Raw genomic sequence first — 6,044 nt, forward strand, 5'->3', positions numbered from 1 at the left:
TTAAAGCGTAAGGTTAACTTAGCAGAGTGGTCTGAGCATTTAAATATATAATTCTGTGAAAACTTGAGTAAAGACAAGATGAAAGAGCCTAACGGAGCTCAAGTACTGATAGCTGAGGCAGTATTATTGGCCTTAACCTGCTGAGTCCTACTTGAAAGAAACAAGTGATATAATTTAAAGAGTCAACATCCAACTGTTTATGTCTCAGAAAGAACAGAAATGGCAGAAAAAACATCATCTGTAATCCAGCTTTGCATGTAAAATCCCATCATGTCTTACAGCTTTCATTATAGAGGCAAGTTTAAAAAGATACTGGGCCTGTTTTGGGTTAACGTGTAGCCTTAGTTTCAAAGAATAATATCAAATAATATCTGGTTAAATCATCAAGCAATTAAGCAAAGTCTGGGGTGACTAAATAGGTCCTAGCTTCTTTTTATAATAGTTTTCATAAAGTTTCATCGACAGAACAGTGTTATAGACTGGGATTAAGAAAACTGAATTGTTGGATATGGGAGGTCTTAATCTTGCAGTCTGTGAAATATTAAACATACAGTTCATAGCCAGAAATTGTTAAAATATCAAGTAAGAAAACTAGTGCTCAGAAGTTGGTGATAAGTGTGATAACCTGTGGATATGACGCACAAGCTGTGCTGAACAGTGTCTACACTGAGACCATCTGGAAAGCATTTTCATCATTAATCAATAAGCAGATATTTTTAGTCATTTTTAGTCTTTTGTTGGAAAAGTATCAGGAAATTCTGCCAAATGTCTAACTTGGTGAGATCATTGATGATGCTGCTGTAGCAGTCAGACTCTGATTCCATTATCGATGTCACTTATCGATTCTGATTAACTCAGCAGTTTATGAAAAATAAAGACTGCTCATACTGTACTGACTGCATTATTAAACATATATCAGCTTGGTAAAGTATGAACAATGACATTTCATGTTAGATGCAATGCAGATATTGCATGTAAAGTATACTTAGGTATTAATTTTATTATTACAAAGTCTGTATTGACAGTTGAGTACATACATTTTACATGTAATCTTATATTCATGCATCCATGTACGAAAAGATACAACTTCTGTTACAGAAGTGCATAAATTGTTGCAAATTAAGAAACATATGTCTCTATTTCAGTACATGGATGTTTGTCTTTTATAATGATGTTTATAAATATTTATACACATATATATACATATGTGGCATCACTGTACACACAGAGTCTGACAACTTCCCATTCTCACTTAAATGCACTAAAATACGACTCTGAAAGACTGCAGAGTTTCCTCATACTGCTGACATTCTCTCTCGGTCAGTTAACATTAGCTCACATGTTCACAGCTGAAACTGCTAACATGACAAAGCAAAAATGTGTAGTTGTAACTGAGTGGTTTTCTCCATTACAGCCACTGTGTTTGGTCAAGATATTTTATGATGAAAATGTTTTGACTTATTACCTAAAATCGATTAAAGCAGCATAGTGATGTATACTGTAGCAGACAGAATTTGTAATAAAGATTAGTGTAAATTAAACAGGAACAGAGGGCCTCAGTGTAGAGCTCCACCACACAGTTAAGCTATTTTGGGCCTCTGACCATCCTGGATACTCATAGGTAAGGTGGCTTTTATTTCAGAAACACATATATTTTCAAACTGAGTGTTATGGTGGATTACGCTGCTTCCCACTATTCCTGGAGTGGTTTGAATGTTGTCACACTGTGATGCTGTCTAATTACACACAAAGGTAGATGTCAGTGTTGTCCTGAACACTTTCACTCCTGCACATTCGTCATATATGCTGTATACATACAGGTGTAAGTAGAATATTCAAATATCTCTGTAGGTCCAGAGAATGCATATCTCGACATATTTCGGCATTAATATTATCATAAACACCACAATTGTAATTATAAGACAAAAACTGTAGATGATACTAAATAATACAGTCTAACCTGAGAAGAGATACTAGCTGAACCGTCATAGTTTTATCATTAGAAAGTCAGACACTGCCCTCTGCCTGATTCAACAGATAACACAAAAGCCACTCTAATACATGTTTCAGCATAAATTGCCCTAATAACAAAGAAATGTCACAAAACATGGTTAAAGTTTATTATTTGTCTGTTTTCTACAACAGCAATTTCTTTTGTTAATGCAATATGGCGAAATAAGTTTTTAGCTTTTTGCACTTGTAACATTAGCAGTGTAACTGAACACGTGTGCCATAAGAACAATGTGGCAAGCACAGCAGCTAGCTGCAACCTAATTAACAAAAAACAGAAGTATTAACAGAATTCTTGATAAAAGTAGAACTCCCTGGTTCTTTAAATGCATAAAACAGTTGCTACCAGTCCAAATTTCTAGCTACAGTTTAAGGCTAGATATGGATTGCAGATATTGTTTGTTTTTTTTTTTTATACAAAGTTCAGTTGTGCACTCAAATGTGCTCTAATGTAGTCCGTCAAAAAAATCAGATGTCAACTGGAATAACACAACTTTCTGAAAGACTTCCATGAAAAATGTAATAATTTCAGTGAAAATGCACATTAATGGAAAGAAAAGGTGTCCCAGGCATCCATGTCCATGTCTTTGAGAGAGATATGCTTCTTTTATTGTTGGACCTGTAGGTGGGAATTAGCTGGATGAATTTCAAAGGGACGGTTGGATCTTCCTTCCCTTATTATTCTCATGCAATCATGCGAACATGTGAGAAGTCTTGTACTGGCACCAGCAGGTCTCTGTAATTTTACCTCAAGCCAGGTCTGTGTGTATAACTTGGAATATGATTTATTGTGTTCATTGCACATTTTTATTACCAAAATTTGACAAATACTCAACCATCCACACCAAAACATGTGGCAGATCCTGTGTGGTGTAACATTAATTATGACGAGTGATACAAGATTATGTCCTTCACATCTAGGAAAACCCCCATAAACTCAACAGTCACGCTTGCAGAGCTTCCCTAATTTACCGTTTGTGTTTTTTTACCGAGATAGAGAAAAAAATAAAATAGTAAAATGTTCAAAATTCAGAATCAAAGATTCCTCTACAGTTGTTTCACACATGAGTCTGTGAATTTTACAACTAATGTTGGTGATGTGGATTTTCAGTTGAAAGGTGAGCTGTGTGTCTGTGTTACAGCAGTCTGATTCTCTGACTTCAAAACAGTAATGCTTCCTATTTTTTGTAGGATACTGGCTATTTCAGAAACAGATCCAGAACACAGACCTGGAGCAGTTTAGGTCTTTGTGGTTTAGCTCACTGGTTTAGCAGACACTCATATGTGTTATGGCTGGAATGCAATGTCCTGTTTCTCCTTGCTTTGTGTCCTCCCCTGTTTACTCTTTACTGCTAGGCTGTCAACAAAGGCGGAAAGCCCAAAAGAAGATTAAAAGCAGTTTTTACTTTAGCATATATTTTCTTTCAGCAAGGAGGTTGGGTTTTTTTGAAGTGTCTGCATGTCTGTAAATATAAAAGCTGGAAAAGTTTTGAATGCTTTCTGATAAAACTTTGTAGGGTTGTAGAGTGAAGTCATGCTAATAATCCATTAAAATGTACATCCACCAATTTCTTGAAGGTCAATTTTATTGAAGATGGTTGAACATGGACCAAAAGGCTCATAGGTTAGAGACTATTATTCTTACAGGTGTGGTGTGTATTGTCAACATATAGAAATGACCGTATAAAATTGAAAACATCATGCTATGTTTGACCTCTGACCTCTCCTTCAAGCTCTGTAGATTGATCTAAAGGTTAAAGTGATAATAATGGTATATATGTCCAGATTTTTGCTGCAATTATTTGTACTGACAACACATAGGCATATATAAAGACTGATAAATGGAAATTCTAAATATCGTGTTAGTTTGGACCCTTTCTTCATTACGGTCAAAGTTTCATTATGTCAGACTTTCATAAAACACATTTTATCTTTAAAACTATGCTAAAAAGTCTGCTGCCTTTGTTTGCATTGGGACCATTTAGGAAATGATACACTGTTATATGGGAATTCTAAATATGACTGTAGTTTGCATCTAAATATCCTATCACATTTCCCCTCTGATCTCACTTTTACATTTCACATTTGTTGTTATTTAAAGTCGGCCCCAGTTGTATTCTATATTTAAAGAATGTTTTACAAAGAGGAAGAAAATGAGCTGCCTGTTGAGTTAGAAACATACTGCAGTATTTCATATCCAGTTACTTGTAAATCAATACATATTATGCATTACATATTCATACATATTTTCATATACAAATTACACCACTATTCCCTTAAAAGTGAATACTCTCCAGCAAGTGAGCTGCCTTGGCAGAGGTTTATAGTTTGCAGTTTTGCAATACTTGAATCAGTTACGTTTGTGTCAAGAGATACTATAGCAGACAGATTTTTATAATCAGTGATACAATTACACTCAGCAGAATCACCATGTTTGCAAAAATAATTCAGTGTATTTGTATGAATGTATCCCATAGTTGTTATTGTTTCGGGGGGGGTTCAAACATGTTGACTGGCTTGCCCTCTTGCTTCCTTTAGTTTCCTTTTTCAGTTCTCTTTGAACAGCTTCCATTAATTACATTATTGCTCCGGGAGTCCTGTTCTTTTCATCTGATGCAATCTTTAATTTTAAATGTGATCTAGACTTTGATGTTTGGTTATATCATACTGGTTTCTTTTTCGAACCGCAGTATTGTCACTAAAATTAATTACCCTGTGATCCCTTCTGCAGTAATGTCAGTATTATTATATAGCTGAAAAACATGCCCATTCATCATTTGCTTATGCCTATCCTGCCACACACTGATAGTCTCTGAGACAGGTTTGCTTCTTTTAATGCCAGACCCGTAGGTGGGAATTAGCTGGATGGATTTAAAATGGAAGGTCTGGTCTTCCTCCCCTTGCTATTCTTTCTAGACATGCATGTTTGAGAAGCCTCTTACTGGAACCGGTGGGTCTCTGTAATTTCAACATGGAGAAAATAAATAAATAAATAAATAAATAAATATATATATATATATATATATATATATATATATATATATATATATATATATATATATATATATAATCTTCTTTGGGCACAAATACTTGTTAGAAGTTGGGAAAGTATGCAATTATAACACATACTTGAGATTATCTGTGTGCCAAGTCCCACCCCTAATGCATCTGCTTCTAATGTTATCAGGCCACTAAATGGCTGAACAGAAGCAGTAATGAATCATGTGTTTCCAGATTAAAACATTAACAAAACACCACGCTTGCAGGCTGGATGAGCACTGGAGGCTTAATGTATTCGACTCTGTGTTTAGATTTTCTAAAGTTCTTTAGCCATTAAAAGAACTTAATCCGAGAAATAAAACCAATATGTGCCATACATTTTTGCATTTCAGAACACCAAAAGAGAATAATAAACAGACAGAAACTAGTTGTTTTCTATCAATAAACAGCTGTTTCCATACGGTGTTGTCTTTGTTTTATTTGTATTTGCAGGAAACTGAAGACAAATGAATTTGCTGGAGGCATCAAGGACTTTTTAAAATAAAAGAGCAAGCAAACTACATCATTGGTGACAAACCTACAGTCATTACAACAGTGCTTATTTGCAGAGACTGCAAACCCCGATCTAAATTATATAATCATAAATGTAAAAACAAAAACTCCATAATAATTATTATGATCACCACAAAGTACTGGACATACACATTTTCTTTACAGCACGCTGTGGCAAAGATTAGATAAGACATATGTGATATTTCTGCTTTAAAAATAAATAAATAAGAATATGAGGAGATCGGAGACAGTGAATGGTTAATGACTCTGTGCAGGCAGGCAATTTAGGAATGCTAGCTTGCATATTTGGAACCCTTCATCTATAATTTAAGAGAACAGTGTCTTAATAAAAGGCCAGCATTGATTAAAAGTCTTAATCAGTGAAATTTAATTTTAAAAAAAATGTCTCATTTCTCATCATAAAGCTACAGGTAAAAATTATACCTGCATATTATTACCAGAACGGAAGAGCATCCAGTTAG

Source organism: Neolamprologus brichardi, chromosome 11 (genome assembly GCF_056152115.1).
Source record: "Neolamprologus brichardi isolate AB-2024 chromosome 11, ASM5615211v1, whole genome shotgun sequence".
Classification (NCBI taxonomy): domain Eukaryota; kingdom Metazoa; phylum Chordata; class Actinopteri; order Cichliformes; family Cichlidae; genus Neolamprologus; species Neolamprologus brichardi.